The sequence below is a fragment of the Coenobita brevimanus genome, chromosome 101 (assembly GCF_032717465.1).
Source record: "Coenobita brevimanus isolate Jiangsu-jjx chromosome 101, ASM3271746v2, whole genome shotgun sequence".
NCBI classification, from domain to species: Eukaryota; Metazoa; Arthropoda; class Malacostraca; order Decapoda; family Coenobitidae; genus Coenobita; species Coenobita brevimanus.
Genome location: NC_137054.1, coordinates 62,161,334 through 62,184,564, shown reverse-complemented (window position 1 = coordinate 62,184,564; position 23,231 = coordinate 62,161,334). Strand labels below are relative to the sequence as shown.

Genomic DNA, 23,231 nt, shown 5'->3' with positions numbered 1-23,231 from the left:
AGGGCAGTAGATATTGGAGCAGCCCTAATGAGAGTGGGCAGTGTGTGGAAACTCCCTGTACTGTTGTTTGCAGATGATGCTGTGTTGTTAAGTGAAGACGAAGGGGAGCTGCAAGGTTTGGTGAATGAGTTTGGGAGAGTGTGTAAGAAACAGAATCTAAAGGTGAACGCAGAGAAGAGTAAAGTTATGGTCTTTGAGAGATATGAAGTCACTGAATGTACAGTGAGGCTGGATGAGGAGGAAATGGAAAATGTGAGTGCATTTAAGTACTTGGGTAGTGTGATGAGTAAGGATGGAAGATTAGAGGATGAAGTGCTTGAAACGGTACATCCATCCATCCATCCATCATCCAATCCTACGTTGTCCCATGAGGAGTGTAGGACATCAAGGAAGCAGGGTTGTTGGTTCTTTGAAAGCAGTGCTAAGAAACAGGGAAGTGAGCATGGAAGTGAAAAAGTTCCTGCATGGCAGTATTGTGATACCAACTCTAACATATGAAAGTGAAGATTGGACCTTGTTGAGGGGACACAAGTCAAGAATGAGAGCAATGGAAATGAGTTATTTGAGAGGAGCATGTGGAGTACATGAAGAGACAGACTGACAAATGAGGAAGTGAAGGAGCATTGTGATGTGGATGTGGATGTGATAGGAAGTGTTAAGAGAAACACACTGAGGTGGTTTGGTCATGTGGAGAGGATGGAGAGCAAGAGACTGACAAGGAGAGTGTATGTGAGTGAGATGGAGAGGGGGAGAGGGAGGGGGAGTCCATGGATGAGATGAAGGAATGGAGTGAAGAGGTATATGAGAGAGTGGGATGTGAGCTAGGAGCAGGGCAGTGAAATGGCATGGGACAGGGTGACATGGAGGCGATTTGTTAGTGATCACTCCTTGTGGGATTAAAGTGTCTGGCAACAGACAGACAGATAGATTTCTTACACACCCTTGCAAATTTATTCACCATGCCTTCCAATTCCCACTTATCTTCACTTAACAAGACAGTATCATCAGCACACATTATCAGTGCAGGGTGCTGTCTAACGCTAACTTCTCTCACTAAGGATACTCCAACATCCACTGTCCTACTTTGTATAGTACAGTATTTCTTTTACAACACCATCTATTTATTTATTAAACATCATGAACACATGAAGCATCCCTGTTTAACGCCAATATTCAAACAAAACAATTCACCAAATTCATTTTCCACATGCCAGGCTGCCTTTGCACCCTTAAACAACTGCACTGGGAACTGACAACAAATTGGTCCAAAGATCAATGCAGACCACTTGTGGGGGTGGGGGGGTGAGATCAGGGCAAGCCCCAAACTATGTCTTGGAGAGTGACCAAAGGGCTAGCCTCCCTCACCAAAACTTGGGGTGGTCACAGGACCAGCCTTAAACTGTATTCTAAAGGGTATTTGTAGATTCAGTCTCTCACAGTGCACATCTGATGATGTTTGATCTGCCATTTCCCAGTGTCCTGTTGGGTGGTCATTGGGAACATCTCCACACCATCCTGGAAGGTGACCAACAAGCTAACCCCTGATAGTATCCAAAACCATTAACCCTTACCAAGCTGCAGACCTTGCATAAGGCACGACAAAGATCTGCACGGGTCAAACTGCAAGTCTCATACGAGGTACAATTTACAGAGGTTATAAAACAATGACTCGGGAAGTAAACTACCTTACAAAGAGTCAGCCTAGCAGGGGTTAATACTGTACAGAGTCAATTAAATGAAAACTTCACCTAAAGGTTACCCAGTTAGCCATATATGTGCCATAAATGGGCTTTACCAGTGTTCAGTGACCCCCTCCAACTGTGCAGGTTCCATATGTGCTTTTCACCATTTACACTGAGAGATACCAGTAAGCCCTACCCTGATTCTTGTTCCATGGGAAAGATTCTGGTTTGCACAGGAATATCCCAGAAATCAGCCCCTCCGCCTCATGTACACCCCTTCCCAACACCCAAGCATCACTCCATCCCTTGCCATGGAAAGTGAACGCCACTTATTTACCACTTTGTTCACTCTAATTAACCCTTTTTTATGGAAAGTGATGTTCCTAGAGGTTGTATGTTTACCACAATAATATATATTAGGTATGATTAGTGGGGGGGAGGATGGGTTAAAATTTTTTGAGAGGGCCAAAAGGAGGATTTGGGAAAATTTTTGGATTTCACCAGAGTTGTAATGTAATGGAGTAAATTTACTGGAGTACTGTATGCACAGAATCTGTGTGTGTGCAGTAATGACTTTTTCAAAAGTACATATTTCTTTTATTACTTTTACTTAAGAATGGTTTTCAAATACAGTACTTTTACTCCAATACACTTGAAAATAAACTGAAAAGTACTTGCTACACTGAGTAATGGAATATGTATCTGTGGCTTCTGGCCACAGTGCAAACATAGCGAGTAACTAATCACACCTGGCTCTTCATGTTTTGACCAGTCATGTGTGTTCTTTAAATTTTTCTTACTGGCCACCATGCTTCCTTCCAGCAACATCATTGCCATTATGTGCCTCGCACTTCATCATCATCATCATTTTGACCTCTTCCCCCCCTCCCTTCCTCTAAGAGTGGCATAAGGGTGAGTTGGGGTCCACAAAGCAAGAAAAGACAAGTACAACAAGTGCTCACATAACGAGGGAATATTGTACCCGGAAGGTCCCAATTTATGAGAATACTGCATTATAAGGCCATATGTTTACATGTTAAAGGGTTTCATGGTACCTAAGCCAGCCCCAGGTTCACCTTTTGGGGTAATTTTTATTTTTTTTATTTATTTATTTTTTTCAGGACATTTACCTACCTAATAATGACTTCATTATATACAAATGCTAGAGGAATCCTCACCTGGAATGGAAGAGGTTGTGAGTTTGCTGGAGGGAGGTGGCGTGGGGTTCCATGACCAAAAAAAAAAAAAAAAAAAGAGCAAAGATCACACAGAGCACGTGTGCAGCCAGAGCATGAGGAGAGGGTAGGCTCAACTGGGGCAAGAATGCTCAGTGGACCATAATGACATCCTGCGCAGACACAAGATAGCAATACGTCATACGCTGATGCAACCCGCGCTATAACTATCACTGGCTGTGTTGTGTCTGTTTTCACCATGTTCTGACCCTAGTTTGCTGCATTATGACTGTATGAACCATAATCTGGGGTCTCTGGCGGCGTTGTCTAACGTTGCCACGTAGTATGGTGTTAAAAAAGATGAGGAGCTTCCTCCACCAGTGTAATGTCTATCATTTTCGCACTGCGACTGTAGTTGGACATCAAATTTTGCCTCCCATGTTATGTGAGTTTTGTGCTATAGGATCACCCTTTATGTGAGCACTCGCTGTATAAGATAGAAGAACTAATTAATAGCACCGTCAGTAAAATGGCCACACACCCATTTACTTACCATTCAAGCTCTACCCTGCAGGCACGATGATCAGCACATTAAAAAAAAAAAAGGAAGTGATTCGCATTACTTAGCACAAAAGTTCAATCAGACAGCTCACTCACTCATTACCGTCAATTCACTTACTTGACTCCAAACCTCACTTTCTCTCATACTAATAAATCATATCAATCCACCATTTTCTTGGCCTACCAAACCTCCTCCCACCTTCTGGCTCACACACAGATTCCCATTTCACCACCCTATTTGTATCTTCTCTCAATCTACCATATCATCTGCACACACATTCATCAGCTCTACTGTCTCCTTCCTCCACATCTTTCACTAATCACATCTTGTACACTCTAACTAATGCACTTCATATATGTTCATCAATAACCCCATTTCCATAGCTCTCATTCATGCCTCTACTTGCCCCTTTCTTTGTAATTAGCTCTTGTTTTTATTACTGCACCAAGGAATAAGTACACTCCCTTTCCAATTCAGGTCTCTCTCCATTCATCATATCACACTGGGAATCAGCTTCTCCATTAAGACATGGCTTCTCTCTTATCAATTATCAAAGCATGGCACTCACAGACCTTAAACAACTGCAAATCAGGAAATCTTGTGTTTATTATCAGCAAGCAACACTCACCTGCATACATCAGATTTCAGTTGCATCATCTACCATTCACTACTCTCTCTCTCTCTCTTTCTCCATGACTTGTTTTATTTCTCAATCCCCCCCCTTCTCTCTCTCTCCACACACACACATGAGCGAACAGCCACAGCGAACAGACGTAACTTGACTGCTCCCAGCCACCGCTGCAAACCTTAAGTAGTTTCCAGGAATTATGTTTGTCCTGTCTCCTTTGGTCTTGTTTTAAGTTTAAAATACTGTATTTTAATACAGATTACCCCTGGGGGTTGGGGTTTTTTCAAGAATACTCCCCCAGTATCCCTGTTTGTCGTAAAAGGAGACTAAAAGGGTTGGCGGAGGGTTAGTGCCCCTCCCCGGAAAACAACTAACTAAAAAAACAAACAAGAAGCCTCGGAAAAGGACTGACCAAACGATGACGACCCAGGACCGGACAAAGGACTTGGTAATGAGTACATGGAATGTAAGAGGAGCGAATGATGAGGTGAAAGAGAGAGATTGTCCAGGTGCTTGAGGGTGCGAAAGTGGATGTATGTGGAATAACTGAAACAAAATGGAGAGGAGAAAGTGTGAGAGAATGGGAGTATGGATGGGGTATATGTGCAGGAGTAGATGAGAATGAGAGGGCAAAGGAAGGAGTGTGTATAGTTGTGAGTAAAAGATGGAAGAAGAGCATAAGACAGTATGGATCAGTTGGGTCAAGGATTGTGTGGGTAAAGTTGAAAGTTGGAATACAAATGTGGGCGATTGTGTGTGTGTATGCGCCAACGCAAGATCGTGCTAGAAGAGTGAGAGAAGAGTTCTGGACAAATGTGGAAATGTGCATGGAAAAGTTTGGAAGGAATGAGAGAGTGTTTTTGATTGGTGATATGAATGGTAAAGTTGGTAATGTGATGGTAGATGGAATAGTTGGTGAGTGCGGTGTGCCTGCCGAGATGGATGAGAATGGGAGTGTGTTAGTGGACATTTGTGCTGGGAGGGGGTTGGTGATAGCCAATACCCTCTTCAGGCATAAAATGATCCACAGGTATACATGGCGAGTGATGAGAAGGGTGGGTGGTGAACTGAATGAAAGGAAGGCAATGATTGATTATGTGTGTGTGGATGAAACGATGCGAAGATGTGTAAAGGATGCAAGAGTGTATAGAGGTTGGGGGAGTGGACTTTCTGACCACTACTTGGTGGTGGCCAGAATTAGAATTCAAGTAAGATGGAGGAATAGAAGAAGGGAAAGACGAGAGGAAGGAGTAGTTGCAAGGAGAGTGGAAAGGTTACAAGACGATGAGAAAAAGGCAGAGTATAAGAGAGAAGTGGAGGAACGATTGGGCAAATATGAATTGGAGCAGATGGGAGAAGTGGAAGGTGTGTGTAAGATATTTACAGAAGAAATATGTGCAGCATGTGATGTGGTGTGTGGAAGGAAGAGAAGGCGGAGGGGGGTGCAAGGAACAGCGTGGTGGACTGAAGAGGTGAAAAAGGCTGTGGCACAAAAGAAGAAAGCATACAATGAATGGGTGAGAAATAGGGGCGTGGAAGAAGTGGAGAGGCGGAAGAGAGAGTTATATGTGGAAAGGAAGAGAGAGGTGAAAAGATTAGTAAGAGAGAGTAAGAAGAGAGTGGATGAGGAATTTGGAAGGAATTTGAGTGTAAAGTGGAGGGACTGTAGGAAAATGTTCTGGAGAGAAGTGAAAAGAGTAAGACAGGGAGGAAGTGAAGTTAGCAGGGGAGTGAAAGATAAAAATGGTAGATTACTAGTGCAGAAGGGAGAAAGAGTGAGCAGATGGAGAGAACACTTTAAGGAATTGTTGAACGTAGAGGATGGAAGTAATGCGAGTATAAGTGGCTGGGGAATGGCTGGGAGAAGGAGGGAGGTGAGAAGACAGGAAGAAATCAGTAGGATAGAAGTTGTGGAAGCAATGAAGAAAGTTAAATCGGGGAAAGCCCCAGGAATTGATGGAGTGTGTGGTGAAATGCTGAAGCATGGGGGAGAGATAGTAGTAGAATGGATGTGGAAGATGTGCAGATTGGCCAGGGAGGAAGGTAGAGTCCCGGAGGATTGGAAGTCAGGTATAATTATTCCCTTGTACAAAGGAAAAGGGGAAAAAGAAGTGTGTGGTAATCATAGGGGCATTTGTCTTCTTAGTACAATAGGAAAAGTGTATGGTAGGATACTTATAGACAGAGTTAGAGAAAGAACAGAGAAATTAGTTGGAGAAGAACAGGGAGGCTTTAGGAAGGGAAGAGGTTGTGTAGATCAGATATTCATTCTTAGATCTTTAGTGGAAAAGTTTCTAGAGAAGGGAAAGAAGTTGTATGCGGCTTTCATGGATTTGGAGAAAGCATATGACAGGGTGGATAGACAAGGATTGTGGAAAGTGTTAAGAATATATGGAGTAGATGGGAAGTTGTTGAATGCTGTGAAGAGTATGTACGATGGTGCGAAGGCTGCAGTGCATGTGGATGGTGAACTAAGTGAATTCTTCTCTTTGAAAGTTGGTTTGAAACAGGGATGTGTCATGTCTCCATGGTTGTTCAATCTGTACATGGATGGGGTAATGAAAGAGGTACAAGGTAGGGTAGTGGATGTTGGAGTGGCCCTGGTGAGAGAGGATAGTGTTTGGAAACTCCCTGTACTGTTGTTTGCAGATGATACTGTGTTGTTGAGTGAAGACGAAGGGGAGCTGCAAGGCTTGGTGGATGAGTCTGAGAGAGTGTGTAAGAAACGGAACCTAAAGGTGAATGTAGGGAAGAGTAAAGTGATGGTCTCTGAGAGAGGTGAAGTTAGTGAATGTACAGCGAGGTTAGATGGTGAGGAATTGGAAAATGTGAGTACGTTTAAGTATTTGGGTAGTGTGATGAGTAAGGATGGAGGTTTGGAGGGTGAAGTGCTTGAAAGGGTACAGCAGGGAAGAAAGGTTGCTGGTTCCTTGAAAGCAGTGATAAGAAACAGGGAAGTGAGCATGGAAGTGAAAAAGTTACTACATGACAGTATTGTGATACCAACTCTAACGTACGGAAGTGAAGCTTGGACATTGATAGAAGGACACAAGTCAAGAGTGAGAGCAGTGGAAATGAGTTATTTAAGAGGAATCTGTGGAGTCACGTGGAGAGACAGGCTGACGAATGAGGATATAAAGGAGCGTTGTGGTGTGGATGTGGATGTGATAGGAAGCGTTATGAGGAACACACTGAGGTGGTTTGGCCATGTGGAGAGGATGGAGGGTGAAAGACTGACGAAGAGAGTGTATGTGAGTGAGGTGGAGGGGGGAAGAGGGAGGGGGAGGCCGAGGATGAGATGGAGGGATGGCGTGGAGAGGTATATGAGAGAGGGATGTGTGAGTTGGGAGCAGGGCAGTGAAATGGCGGGGGACAGGGCGACTTGGAGGCGATTTGTTTGTGGCCACCCCAAATGGGATTGAGGCGTCTGGCAATAGATAGATAGATAGATAGATAGACTACCAAAAAAGTAAAGATTTATTGGCAAGAGTACAAATGAATGTTTGTAGTATTTTCGGTAACAGCTGTTTTGGTACTGTAACCAATCTCAAACATGGCCGATAATGTAAACATTGAGGGACTCGAATTTCCAGGATTTCATAGAAATACTAATGTCAGGGATCTGGTTAAAACACTGATTATGAGGATTAGTGAATTTGAAAAAAAAGTAGAGAATCTAGTGTTAAAAGACATGTCTGAAAATACTGAGATTACTATACAGAGTCTGATCCAGTCCAATGAGACGGCGAATGAGGAGATCAGGAATTTGAAGCGTGAAAATATCGAATTGAGGAGAAAACTAGAAGACAATACTAATAAAACGGAGAAGGTGAGTAGTGTATTAGAAGAGAATAAGGCAAAGTGGGCACACGTAGAAGAAGAACAGAAAGAAGTGGTCAACTTAAGAGAAATCATCCAGGAAGAAAGGGAAATAAACAAGAAAAAAAATGGATGAAAATATAGTGAAAATACTGAAGAAAAATGAGAAAACAGAGAGAGAAACTGTTGAAAGGAACAGATGTATGGTAATATTTGGAAACAGGGAGGAGGAAGAAAAGGTTAGATCCGTGAGACTCGAGAAAGACACGAACCTGGTGAGAAGAATATTTTGCAAGATTGATCCCGAAGGAGACAAGTGGGTAAAAGAAATTGAGGAAGAAAGGAGGATAGGGCCTTATAAGAAAGGGGAAACAAGACCAATGAGAGTCAAGTTGTCATCAGAAAGTGTTGTAAATGATATACTTAAAGCGACCTGGAAACTAAGCAAGGAGGCAGGGATGGAAAATATTATAATAAGAAAATATTTGAATGAAGCAGAAAGAGAAGTTTTTAAATCATTGAAGGAACAAGTAAAGGAAAAAAATGAGAAGAGGACAGGGGAAGAATGTAATACTTTTTTTTTGAAGAGTGATGGATATGAAAGTAAGGAAGTGGTATGTAAGGAAACAGAAGTGAAGGAAAATAAGGGGGATGGATATGAAAGATCAGAAATTGAGGAAGAGGTACCGACTGAGAGAAGGAGAGAAGAGGGTGTAAAAAACATTAATTTGAAGGTGGTATATACTAATGTTGATGGTTTAACATCGGCAAGGCTTGAAATCAACGATTTCTTGAGGGAACATGAACCTGATGTCCTGTGCTTTGTAGAGACCAAATTAAGAGAAGATATTGATGTTCATTTCGGAGATGGTAAATACAAACTGTGGAGAAAAGACAGAAAAGAAAAAAAGGGAGGAGGAGTGATGATAGCAGTGAAGAACAACATAAATGTAGATACCGTGGAAATGGGAGAAGGCAGGGCTGAAGTGATATACAGGTATATGAAATTAGAAACTGGAGAGAATGTTAAGAGAGATATGACGGTAGTGTATATTCCCCATAAGCCGAGAGCATCGAATGATGATGAATACCAAGAGATGTTGTCAGATATGGCTAGTTATTTACAAAAAATAATTGAGAAAAGCAATTGTATAATTTTGGTGGGTGACTTTAACTGTAAAGAGGTGAACTGGGAGGAATGGGATTCAGGAGGCAGCGAGTATTCGTGGGGCACTATATTATTAAATATAATAATGAATAATGTGATGACGCAATGGGTCAAAGAAGAGACACGGTTCCGAGGTGAGGACACATCAGCAAGGTTAGATTTACTGTTTACCAAAGAACCCGATGTAATAGAATCATTGAAATATTTCTGTCCTATAGAGAAAGTGATCATGTGGTCATTGAGTTCCAGATGATAATAGGGAACGTCAAGCCAAGAGACAAGCTTCATAGGCAGGGAAAATACAATTTTGGAAAAGGAAATTTTACAGGATTCAGAATATTTCTTCAAAATGTGGATTGGAGAAAATTCAGAGAAACAAGAGAGATACAGAGGAAGTGGGATATCTTTCTAGACCTCTATAATTTGGAAGTGGAAAAATTTGTACCAAGAGTAAGGGGGAAAGAAAACAGGAAAAAGGAGTGGTTTAATAGAAGGTGTATGATAGCAAAAAAAGAGAGATAAGGCGTGGAACAACTGGAGAAAGAGAGGTAACAACAAAGGAAGAATATAATAAAAACTAGAAATGAATACACAAGAATATGTAGAGAAGAAGAAAGGAATTTTGAAAAAGGTACAACAGACAAATGCAAGGATGAACCCAAACCGTTTTATAGATTTGTTAATGGCAAACTGAAACAAAAGGAAGGAATTACCAAACTGAAAGTAAAAGAAGAGGTCTATAAAGATGCAGCAATGCAAGCTGAAATAATGAACAAATGTTTCCAATAGGTTTTCACTAATGAAAAAGAGTTTGTGGAAGGGGAGGGAGTGACTAGAAATGTACTGGTGATAAAAGATATAAAAGTGGAGGTACAGGAAGTGTATAAATTACTGGAAACTCAAGATGTAAGGAAAGCCCCAGGACCTGATGGAATTTGTAATTGGGTACTGAAGGAATGCAGAGAACAACTGGCGGATAAAATTCACAGTTTAATCATGTGTTCTCTGGAAGAGGGGAAAGTGCCACAAGAATGGAAGAGGGCAAATGTGGTACTAATTTATAAGGGAGGAAACAGGGAAGAACCCCTGAATTATACACCAGTGTCTTTAACCAAGAATACTCCCCCAGAATCCCTGCTTGTCGTAAAAGGCAACTAAAAGGGTTGGCGGAGGGTTAGTGCCCCTCCCCGGAAAACAACTAACTAAAAAAAACAAACAATGAGCCTCGGACAAGGACTGACCAAACGATGACAACCAAGGACCGGACAAAGGACATGGTTATCGGAACGTGGAATGTAAGGGGAGCGAAAGATGAGGTGAAAGAGAGAGAGATTGTCCAGGTGCTTGAGGGTGCGAAAGTGGATGTATGTGGAACAACTGAAACAAAATGGAGAGGAGAAAGTGTGAGAGAATGGGAGAATGGATGGGGTATATGTGCAGGAGTAGGTGAGAATGAGAGGTCAAAGGAAAGAGTATGTATAGTTGTGAGTAAAAGATGGAAGAGGAGCATAAGACAGTATGAATCAGTTGGGTCAAGGATTGTGTGGGTAAAGTTGAAAGTTGGAATACAAATGTGGGCAATTGTGTGTGTGTATGCGCCAACGCAAGATCGTGCTAGAAAAGTGAGAGAAGAGTACTGGACAAATGTAGAAGTGTGCATGGAAAAGTTTGGAAGGAATGAGAGAGTGTTTTTGATTGGTGATATGAATGGTAAAGTTGGGAATGTGAACGTGGATGGAATAGTTCGTGAATAGGGTGTGCCTGCTGAGATACATGAGAATGGGAATGCGTTAGTGGACATTTGTGCTGGGAGGGGGTTGGTGATAGCCAATACCCTCTTCAGGCATAAAATGATCCACAGGTATACATGGCGAGTGATGAGAAGGGTGGGTGGTGAACTGAATGAAAAGAAGGCAATGATTGATTATATGTGTGTGGATGAAAGGATGCGAAGATGTGTAATGGATGCAAGAGTTTATAGAGGCTGGGGGAGTGGACTTTCTGACCACTACTTGGTGGTGGTAAGAATTAGAATTCAAGTAAGATGGAGGAATAGAAGAAGGGAAAGACCAGAGTAAGGAGTAATCGCAAGGAGAGTGGAAAGGTTACAAGAGGATGAGAAAAAGGCAAAGTATAAGAGAGAAGTGGAGGAACGATTGGGCAAATATGAATTGGAGCAGATGGGAGACGTGGAAGGTGTGTGTAGGACTATTTACAGAAGAAATATGTGCAGCATGTGATGTGGTGTGTGGAAGGAAGAGAAGATGGAGGGGGGTGCAAGGAACAGCGTGGTGGACTGAAGAGGTGAAACAGGCTGTGGCACAAAAGAAGAAAGCATACAATGAATGGATGAGAAATAGGGGCGTGGAAGAAGTTGAGAGACGGCAAGAGAGAGTTATATGTAGAAAGAAAGAGAGAGGTGAAAAGATTAGTAAGAGAGAGTACAAAGAGAGTGGATGAGGAATTTGGAAGGAATTTGAGTGTAAAGTGGAGGGACTGTAAGAAAATGTTCTGGAAAGAGGTGAAAAGAGTAAGACAGGGTGGAAGTGAAGTTAGCAGGGGAGTGAAAGATAAAAATGGTAGATTACTAGTGGAGAAGGGAGAAAAGGTGAGCAGATGGAGAGAACACTTTAAGGAATTGTTGAACTTAGAGGATGGAAGTAATGCGAGTATAAGTGGCTGGGGAATGGCTGGGAGAAGGAGGGAGGTGAGAAGACAGGAAGAAATCAGTAGGATAGAAGTTGTGGAAGCAATGACGAAAGTTAAATCGGGGAAAGCCCCAGGAATTGATGGAGTGTGTGGTGAAATGCTGAACCATGGGGGAGAGATAGTAGTAGAATTTATGTGGAAGATGTGCAGATTGGCAAGGGAGGAAGGTAGAGTCCCGGAGGATTGGAAGTCAGGTTTAATTATTCCCTTGTACAAAGGAAAAGGGGAAAAAGAAGTGTGTGGTAATCATAGGAGCATTTGTCTTCTTAGTATAACAGGAAAAGTGTATGGTAGGATACTTACTGACAGAGTTAGAGAAAGAACAGAGAAATTAGTTGGAGAAGAACAGGGAGGATTTAGGAAGGGAAGAGGTTGTGTAGATCAGATATTCATTCTTACATCTTTAGTGGAAAAGTTTCTAGAGAAGGGAAAGAAGTTCTATGCGGCTTTCATGGATTTGGAGAAAGCATATGACAGGGTGGATAGACAGGGATTGTCGAAAGTGTTAAGAATATATGGAGTAGATGGAAAGTTGTTGAATGCTGTGAAGAGTATGTAAGATGGTGCGAAGGCTGCAGTGCATGTGGATGGTGAACTAAGTGAGTTTTTCTCTTTGAAAGTTGGGTTGAAACAGGGATGTGTCATGTCTCCATGGTTGTTCAATCTGTACATGGATAGGGTAATAAAAGAGGTACAAGGTAGGGTAGTGGATGTTGGAGTGGCCCTGGTGAGAGAGGATAGTGTTTGGAAACTCCCTGTACTGTTGTTTGCAGATGATACTGTGTTGTTGAGTGAAGACGAAGGGGAGCTGCAAGGCTTGGTGGATGAGTTTGGGAGAGTGTGTAAGAAATGGAATCTAAAGGTGAATATAGGGAAGAGTAAAGTGATGGTCTTTGAGAGAGGTGAAGTCAGTGAATGTACAGCGAGGATGGATGGTGAGGAATTGGAAAATGTGAGTACATTTAAGTACTTGGGTAGTGTGATGAGTAAGGATGGAGGTTTGGAGGGTGAAGTGCTTGAAAGGGTACAGCGGAGAAGAAAGGTTGCTGGTTCTTTGAAAGCAGTGATAAGAAACAGGGAAGTGAAAATGGAAGTGAAAAAGTTACTACATGACAGTATTGTGATACTAACTCTAACGTACGGAAGTGAAGCTTGGACGTTGTTGGAAGGACACAAGTCAAGAGTGAGAGCAGTGGAAATGAGTTAATTAAGAGGAGCCTGTGGAGTCACATGGAGAGACAGGCTGACAAATGAGGATATAAAGGAGTGTTGTGGTGTTGATGTGGATGTGATAGGAAGCGTTATGAGGAACACGCTGAGGTGGTTTGGCCATGTGGAGAGGATGGAGGGTGAAAGACTGACGAAGAGAGTGTATGTGAGTGAGGTGGAGGCCGAGGATGAGATGGAGGGATGGGGTGGAGAGGTATATGAGAGAGGGGGGTGTGAGCTGGGAGCAGGGCAGTGAAATGGCGGGGGACAGGGCGACTTGGAGGCGATTTGTTTGTGGCCACCCCAAACGGGATTGAGGCGTCTGGCAATAAATAGATAGTCTCTAACCAGCATGGTCGCAAAATTGTGCGAGAGAATCCTGCAAGACAGATGGATAAAATATCTAGAAGAGATGAATATTTTGGCTGAATGTCAGTTTGGATTCAGAAGTGGAAGGTCATGTGTTTCTAACTTGTTGAGCTTTTACTCAAGAGCGATTGACGTGGTACAGGAGAGGGATGGTTGGGTGGATTGTGTGTACTTAGACTTAGAGAAGGCCTTTGACAAGGTACTTCATAAGAGACTAATGTGGAAACTAGAATATATAGGAGGATTGGAGGGGAAACTCCTGGAATGGATGAGAGGATTGTAAAATGCTGCAGGAGGATCTGGATAGGATACATGATTGGAGCTGGATGTGGGAAATAAAATTTACTGTAAAGAAACATAAAATATTGGAAATGGGTAAAAGTACCAGGAGGCCATCACTGAATTATTTGTTGGGTAATGAATTAATCACAAAAATGACAGAAGAGAAAGATTTGGGAGTGCTGGTCCAAGATAGTTTGTCACCTGAAAAACACATTAACAAGATAGTTAGAGAGATGTAGAAACTCCTGACTAACATAAGAGTAGCATTTCATTGTATGGGTGAGAAGATGATGAAAAAATTGATAGTGGGCATGATCCGCCCCAGGTTAGAATATGCAGCGGTAGTGTGGTTCCCACACAAAAAGAAAGATATAAACAAGATTGAAAGAATACAAAGAACAGCAACCAAGATGGTCCCCAGTCTGGCAGATCTGTCATACAGAGAAAGGCTGGAAAAACTGGATTTGCCTACCTTAGAGGAAAAGAGAAAGAGGGGAGACATGACTGCAGTGTTCAGGACCATGGTGGGAGTAGATAAAATTGACCGAAAAGATCTGTTTATATGGGATAAGAGAGCAACAAGAGGACATTGAATGAAATTGAAAAAGTCAAGCTGCTTGAAGGATATCAAGAAATATAGCTTTCCTTACAGAAGTATAGACTTATGGAATAGCCTGGACAAAGAGATCGTCCAGTCCAAAAACTCAAACGAGTTTAAAGCTAAGTTTGACTTACTGAGAAACAGCGACGGGAACCCACGAGCATAGCACATTTCACGTACATCAAAATTAGGTATATTAGGTAAATACATAAATATTTGGAACGACTTAGACGAAAAGGTGGTGCAGGAGAAAAACATTCATGTGTGTAAAAGTAGACTAGATAAATGTGGATATGGAGACAGGAGAACACTAGCATTGATCAATTCCAGTATACTACATACAGGTAAATACACACACACACACACACACACACACACACACACATGAATGAACAGCTGGAGAGGGCAGACGTCGCTGCTAACCTTAAGTAGTTTCAGGAATTTTGTCTGTCCTGTCTCCTAAGGTCTTGTTTTAAATTTAAAATAATGAAAGTTAATAGACTACCAAAAATGTAAAGATTTATTGGCTACAGTATACATGAATGGTTGTAGTTTTTTTCGGTAACAGCTGTTTTGGTACTTAACCAATATCAAACATGGCCGAAAATGTAAACAATGAGGGACTCAAATTTCAAGGATTTGATACAAATACCAATGTCATGGACCTGGTTAAAACATTAATTATGAGGATTAGTGAACTTGAAAAGAAAGTAGAGAATCTAGTGATAAAGGATGTGTCTGAAAATACGGATACTACCATACAGAGTCTGATCCAATCCTATGAAATAGTGAATGAAGAGATTAGAAATTTGAAGCGGGAAAATGTTGAATTGAGGAGGAAACTAGAAGAGAGTACTAATAAAACGGAGAAGGTGAGTAACGTATTAGAAGAGCATAAGGCAAAGTGGGCACACATAGAAGAAGAACAGAAAGAAGTGGTCAGCTTAAGAGAGATCATCGAGGAAGAAAGGGAAATGAACAAGAAAAAATGGAAGAAAATGTAGTGAAAATACTGAAGAAAAAAGAGAAAATAGTGAGAGAAACTGTAGAAAGGAACAGATGTGTGGTAGTATTTGGAAACAGGGAAGAGGAAGAAAAGGTTAGGTTGGTAAGACTCGAGAGAGACACGAACCTGGTGAGAGGAATATTAGGCAAGATTGACCCCGAAGGAGACAAGTGGGTAAAAGAAATTGAGGAAGTAAGGAGGATAGGGCCTTATAAGAAAGGGGAAACAAGACCAATGAGAGTCAAGTTTACATCAGAAAGTGTAATAAATGAGATACTTAAAGTGACCTGGAAATTAAGCAAAGAGGTGGGGATGGAAAATATTATAATAAGAAAAGATCTGAATGAAGAAGAAAGAGAAGTTTTAAAATCATTAAAGAAAAAAATGATAAGAGGACAGAGGAAGAATGTAACACTTTTTTTGAGAGTAATGGATATGAAAGTAAGGAAGTGGTATTTAAGGATATAGAAGTGAAGGAAACTAAGGGGGATGGCTGTGAAAGATCAGAAGTTGAGGAAGTGGTACAGACAGAGAGTAGGAGAGAAGAGGGTATTAAAAACGTCAAAAATAATTTGAAGGTGATATATACTAATGTTGATGGTTTCATATCGAGAAGGATCGAAATTAACGAATTCTTGAGAAAACATGAACCTGATGTCATGTGCTTTGTAGAGACCAAATTAACCCCTACACCGCAGGCTTGTTTACCAATGACTTGCGTGTGCCGCGGGGTTATTTGGGCTCCGACAGACTCTCAAAAAATATTTGCCAAAAATCAGTTATTAGTCCTAGAATAATAAAATTACATATGCTTATGGCACATACCTTCAGCTTTCTCCTGGAATGATTGTTGAGCCTTCGTCGGTTACCGTAGGACTTGTGGAGACCTCTGAAGTAGGGTAACGAAGTCTCCACTTTACACTTCGCGACAACCCGCAATATGATTACCACAGCCAGATACAAACACTATAAACACTATTCTACAATTTTCAAGTAGTTTGGGATCCATACTCAAAAAAAAAAAAACACTGTGAAAGCAATGGAAATTACGAGCGCGTCTGATCGTCGCACTGGCACTAGTTCGCTCTTGGTAGTCTGTCATTTATTATTCATAAAACCCCTCACACTTTATATTTCTATTACTATATAACACTTATATATATCTACAGTCTTTATCAATAAGTTTCCTTCAGTAGTATTAGTTTATTGTCACTGTAGGGATTCAATTTCTTTCAGTAAAATACATAGCATTCACTTTCTCGTCCTGTATACTGGCATTGAGAGTGAATGTCACTTTCATCTTCACTCTCATAACTCATAGCATTCAGACATGCTAGAGTGAAACTTTCACTTTCATTACTCCTAGGGTATATACTCGTATTCTTATAATACTACTCATTTACATTTCTATTTACGTTCTCTATTTTATTTACGTTATTTACATTTCTATTTTATTTACACTGTGTTGCGCACTGTCACTTGAAATAACTTATAAAACTATTTTCCATTGTTCACGTATATTTACATTCATTACTTTCACTTGGTGTTTACACATTATTTACACATTATTTACAATTCCACTTGCACTGTTTTACTCAATAGAAAGATCGTAGTCACTCTTTTATCAATTGTCAGCCCTTTACCTCTTTCCGCACGAGGTTTAGTAGGGGGTAAAGGTCACAGAGCCATTTGCATGGGGTTGAAAAAAGGCCTTGAAGTCAGCAAGAAGAAACATACGTCCTCTCACTTCGGAAGATGAGAGTAAACTGATAACGCAGGGCCAGCCAGCCTGGAGGCCTGTTTAGGGGTTATTCAGAGTTACCAATATTACTTCTTGAAACAGCTAAGTCTAGCACTGATATGATTGGCAGGAAATCTAGACAATACATTATAAATTTGGTAGTTCCAGGTGAATGTAAATATCACTTAGGCTTCTCCCTTCCCTCCTTACATGTATATTTATTACGAAAATAGATTAGAGGCCTACTTAGGAGATATATAATCAGAGCTACCAATGTTAAATCTTGAAACAGCTTTGTGTAGCACTGATATGATTGGCAGGAAATCTAGACAATACATTATAAATTAGGTAGTTCCAGGTGAATGTAAATATCACTTAGGCTTCTCCCTTCCCTCCTTACATGTATATTTATTACGAAAATAGATTATACGGCATATTTCAAGGGGAAAAAAACAGCGAAAATTAGCGAACGAGTGCATGTGAGGTGTTGTCAGGTGATAATTAGCCAATTCCAGGTGTATGGCACTCTCACTTACCTGATTTCTTTCTTGTATATATTATTTGGTATAAGAATACAACATAGGGCTTATTTCAATGGATGAAATCAATGAAAAATTCCAGGGAAGATTTACTTAGCGTAGCATGGCCGGGCAGGTGAGAGGATAGGGTAATGGAGGGGGGGTAGGGAGGGGAGTCAAGAACGGGGAGAAATGGCTAAATTGTCAACAATGGATGGGAGTACAGATGAGATTAGGAGTGCTGACTAGTGTTGGACATTGTCAGTACTGATAGATGGTACAAGCCCCCACTTGGAAGCCCGGGTGAATTCAAAATAACACAGAATCACAAAAGCGACGCCCCGCGGTATGATCCCTTGCTCCCAAGCGTCACGAAAGTGACGCCCAGCGGTTAAGGGGTTAAGAGAAGATATTGATGTTCATTTCGGAGATGGTAAATACAAACTGTGGAGAAAAGACAGAAAAGAAAAAAAGGGAGGAGGAGTGATGATAGCAGTGAAGAACAACATAAATGTAGATACTGTGGAAATGGGAGAAGGCAGGGCTGAAGTGATATATATGAAATTAGAATGAAGAGAATGTTAAGAGAGATATGGCGGTAGTGTATGTTTCCCCAAAGACGAGAGCATGGAAGGATGACGAATACCACGAGATGTTGTCAGATATGGCTAGCTATTTGCAAAAAATAATTGAGAAAAGCAATAATATAATTTTGGTGGGTGACTTTAACTGTAAAGAGATGAACTGGGAGGAATGGTACTCGGGAGGCGGCGAGGATTCGTGGGGCACTATGTTATTAAATATAATAATGAATAATGTGATGACACAATGGGTCAAAGAAGAGACACGGTTTCGAGGTGAGGACACACCAGCAAGGTTAGATTTACTGTTCACCAAAGAACCCGATGTAATAGAATCATTGAACTATCTCTGTCCTTTAGGAAAAAGTGATCATGTGGTCATTGAGTTCCAGATGTTAATAGGGAACGTCGAGCCAAGAGACGAGCTTCATAGACAGGGAAGATACAACTTTGGGAAAGCAAATTTTACAGGATTGAGAAACTTTTTTGAAAATGTGGATTGGAGAAAATTCAGAGAAACAAGGGAGATACAGAGGAAGTGGGATATCTTTCTAGACCTCTATAATTTGGGAGTGGAAAAATTTGTACCAAGAGTAAGAGGGAAAGGAAACAGGAAAAAGGAGTAGTTTAATAGAAGGTGTATGATAGCAAAAAAAGAGAGAGATAAGGCGTGGAACAATTGGAGAAAGAGAGGTAACAACAGAACCTAATTGTGCTTTCGGACCAATCGGGCACCCCTTAACACCATATAGCCCGGATAACTGGGCTATCTCTGTAGTACACTATGTTTCAGCTCTTAATTAAGAAGTTCTTTAATCTTCTTGTACTTGCACCACCACACTTTGGTTGGTGGGAAGTAAAACTTTGCAGAAGCAACTACAAAGGGTTCTAAATATCCTCTTTCCCGACATAAGTCGTAACTTAACAGGTATTATTGCTCCAAATGCAATAAATTATGCATCATTGAAAAGGAAATTTATTCAGCTACATTATCTATCTATCTATCTATAGCCCGACGTTGAGTACACTGCTTCCCATTCGATCAGCGAAGTTAAGCAACGTTGGGTCTGGTTAGTACTTGGATGGGTGACCGCCTGGGAACACCAGATGCTGTTGGCATAACGTTCTCCCTACGTGTCAAGTGGGGTTGGTGGAGGATTAGTGCCTCTCCCTGTAAAACAATTCACTCTAAGCCGTTGACCACCCCGTTTGGGATACATGGCGTCTGGCAATGAATGAATGAATGAATTTTAAGGGTAAAAGTTCTGCTTGTTGGCTAATTCTACTGGCATTTTCTTTTCATTTTATTTTACATATATTGCCTTTCTGAACATAGTGTGATAAAGAACAATTACTAAGCTTTAAAATGAGATCAAATTGAGCTCCCTAACATCAATAGTACCTCTGCTGCAAGCAGTAGCAGTAAAACATCTCCCAGTGACTGTTTGCACAGTGCTTCAGCTAAAGTCACGTGCCAGAGCAATTTTTTACAAGCACCCCTGATGGGTAAGGTCTAATTTTGTGTGCAATACAAAACCGCATCTGTGGCCATGGCATCAACTAAACTCTGCAGCCTTCTGTCATCACACCTCTTGCAAGATCATAACTTCTCCGGAAAAGTTAAGTCCTCAGTTGCTTCTTAAGGGAAATGACAAAAGTAAGCTGTCTCACAGATAAAGGGAGCTCACTGTATACCCTCGATGCAACATAAGAAAACGATCACTCAGAGAAATATGACTGCTGGACAGCTCCTGGCTCTTCAAGGCACACAATATAATTGCTGATCCACTAGAACAAGCTGGTTAATGTTTCAGCACGTCAGCAAGATACTTATCTTCACCAAATGTAAGAAACTAGAAAATTATAAGACAAAGTTTAAATTCTAATCTAGCTTTTACTGTGTACCAGTGTAGCCGTATATGGAATCAGGCTGTGGGGGTTCTTGGTGGATGACTAAAAATGAGCTTTGCTCCATTTTCGGACCAACTGAACCTTCTTTAATTGATAATTTAGGACACTAATTAATAGAGCATTGCAATACAGTAATCGACACAGACAAAATAACTGAGTGAACTAATGCCAGAAGGCAGCATCAGCTCATGAACTGTCTCACAAAACAGAGATTTCTGATGTGAAGACTGCAGCTTTTAACAAACTGCTTAATGTGCTCCTTGTAATCTATTTCTGAATCCTGGTAAATTCTGAAATCTCAAAAAGGAGTTGCTGGACGAAGTTGTGATTCACTGATATCAAGGATCAGTGAGTTATCTGCATCATGACCTCTTCTATTTCCTCAGACAATGATCTCAGTTTTATCGATATTTAGCTTAAATTTTCTCTTAACCATCCAGATCTCTATATCAGCCATCTGGTGCTCAATTTTTATCTTAGTATCAGCAGTACTGTATCTGTTATCTTAACATAAAGCTGAGTGCCACCGGCATAAAAGTGACAGGCAACATTGTGTGCATCAGGCAGACATGACAAACTGCTGGTATATGTGATGAAAAGAACTGGACCTAATACTAGTTCCTGCAGAACCCCATACAGCAAGAGAATGGGTACAGAGACTGTTTGATTCACCACTGCACACTGGGAACTCCCTGATATGTACAACCTGAGAAGATTAAGGGCATTATTGCAAACACCAAGTTAAGACTGCCCAGCAGTAATTAATGATCTACTGTGCCAAAAGCTGTGGACAAACTAAATAAAACCTCTACAGAAGATTTTCCAATACAGGAATTCTCCACCACATCACTGTGCCTGTTTGTCAAGGCAGTTTCAGCTAACTGGTGTTTTCGACAGGCACTCTGGATGAGAGGGATGACACGATGCAGTCCAGGTTTCTTGAGAAGTCATAACAAAGCACACTTCTCCGACTGTGAGAAGTAATCCTCTGAGAAGGTTCTGTATTATTTTTGAAATAAATTCTGCCACATGAACATACATAAATGGTCTTTTGGATAAATTTATTCTGGATTCTAATATAACTCACAACTAAGTTTAAATCCACTGGATGGAATGATTAAAATAGCATGCTGCATTTGGAATTCAAGTGAAAATTCTAAAATGAAGGAGGCTCTATCTACTTCTTCTAATGCGGGATATCTCAGGTGAGAAAAAAGCAGCAAAGTCCGAAGCCAACAAGTATCAGATATTGAAGACAGTCTTGCAGTCACATTCCCATGACCCAGTGAGTTATTCATAATTGCTGCTACCTTTTTCTGATCATTGCCACATGATTCGGATTTATTTTGATAGCAACCCTTCTTCTGAGCCTATTAATACAGAAAACTGGAAGTTAATTATGCAACTGCATGACAAGAAGTGATACTGTAGTAATACTAGCAAATATAGGCACTATTAGAGGGGAAAAGGAAGCAAGGACGAGTCTGAATGGTGGAAATAGGTATACCGAATAAGAATGGTGGGAGGGGAACAAGACAGGATACCACATAAGGGAGACAAAATGCAGGAAGGGTGACACAAGGAATAGAAAAAGGAAAGACATCATGTAGTTACAACAAAAATAAAAGAAGAGAAAAGTGACAGAATTTAAACAATGATGTGATGATGACAATAATAATAATAATTGTTCATCTCTTTCATTCATTCATTTATGATGGCTCCAACATGATTGTATGCATTAACCTTGATCACCTAAAGATGGCTCTTCATGCTCCTCAATTTCTAACAGCCTCTCTATTCAGTCCCGTATTCCTGAAGTCACACTGTATGACCTCATTCCCCTGAAGTCACACTATGACCACGTTCCAGGTCTTTTTCAGTTTGACATTTGCAACTCTACCCTTGACATTCACACATCTCACCCTCCACACCCAGAAGTTCATCCTCATTTCTCGCCCCATGCTCAAACCATCTGAATCCACTCCTCATTATAACACCAGTCACATCCTTGCTTTCAGCTCTTCATTCACAATCCTAACCCCTCGAGGATTATCAGTCAGGGACACACTACACATTCATCAAAGCACTGTCATCTCTGTAACACAGAGCCTATGAATCTCCTACTCCTTTACTGCCCAAGTCTCATTTGTGTACAGTATTAGCCTATACTCCTAACACATGCTGCATATAAAGACCCCATAGCATGAAGGGAAACCCCTGTCAATGTCAGATGGGGCAGCAACTCCCTGAACTTCTTCCAACTACAGCAAGATTAATCCTTTCCCACTTCTCTGCCTCGACATGCTCTCTCCCCTACACACCATAAACACAAAATCATTATTTTGCAACCTACCTCTAATGTCACCACATCTCTTATACACCCACTGATCACAGACAATGTACAAGGAGTTACTTCTCACACCCTTGAGGCAAGACTGTAGCACCAGTCGAACAGGGCAGTACTCCCAAGGTGAATGGAAAGCTGATGACAGGGAGTGCTGGAGCTCACGTTTCATCAGCCCTCAGGACTATACTCGGTTCCACGGAGTCTGACGCACTGCTTTTGCCCGCCGAGGACAGGTGGATCTGGTAACACTGCGTGACGTACTCGGGCGGTGATTGGTGGATTTCCGTTGTGTTTGAATGTGCTCCAAAGTGACTTTGTATTTCAACCAAGGCTCTCATTGATTTGTAAGATACCGGATTATACAGATACCAATTAAAGCAATGATATCTTTAATGATAAATATGTGCCCTTTAAATTACTAGAGATAAACCTGAACGACAATGATAACAAAAAGTAAGTAAAGTCGCGACCAGACGCATGCGGACAAGTCAGCGACTGATTTAAATTCATTTCATGATGTTTGATTTCGTTTATACTGCACGCGGTTTTATTATAGCAGCATATTTCAACTATTATTTTCTCATGGAATTTGCTTTTACCTTACTTTCCTTTCTTCCACCATTAACAAAAATTCGGTTCATTCTATAATGATGTAATCCATTACTTTCCCGGCTCTTTGTCGAGGGGGCAGAAGATACATGCTTGAGGATGCATTGTGACCAGAGATAGGGTGTCCGTCTGTATGTCTGTCTCTTATGATACGAAAATGTTAGGGAAAATCAAACACCAAACTTATTCATGTAAGAAATAATTCTACCGAATCTGACTATGAATACAAACAAATGCAGATTTTTAAAGGTACTGTTACCTATGAAGGTAATGAAAATATGTATGTACACTATATATATTGAGAACAGAATAGC

General features: G+C 41.0%; 1 protein-coding gene and 1 pseudogene across 1 annotated transcript in view; one reads left to right on the top strand and one right to left on the bottom strand.

The window, feature by feature from the left end:
* LOC145415053 (uncharacterized) overlaps positions 1-23,231 on the bottom strand; it is a 680,222-nt gene that overhangs the window by 543,013 nt on the left and 113,978 nt on the right.
* On the top strand, positions 19,054-19,169 carry LOC145415224 (5S ribosomal RNA; annotated as a pseudogene).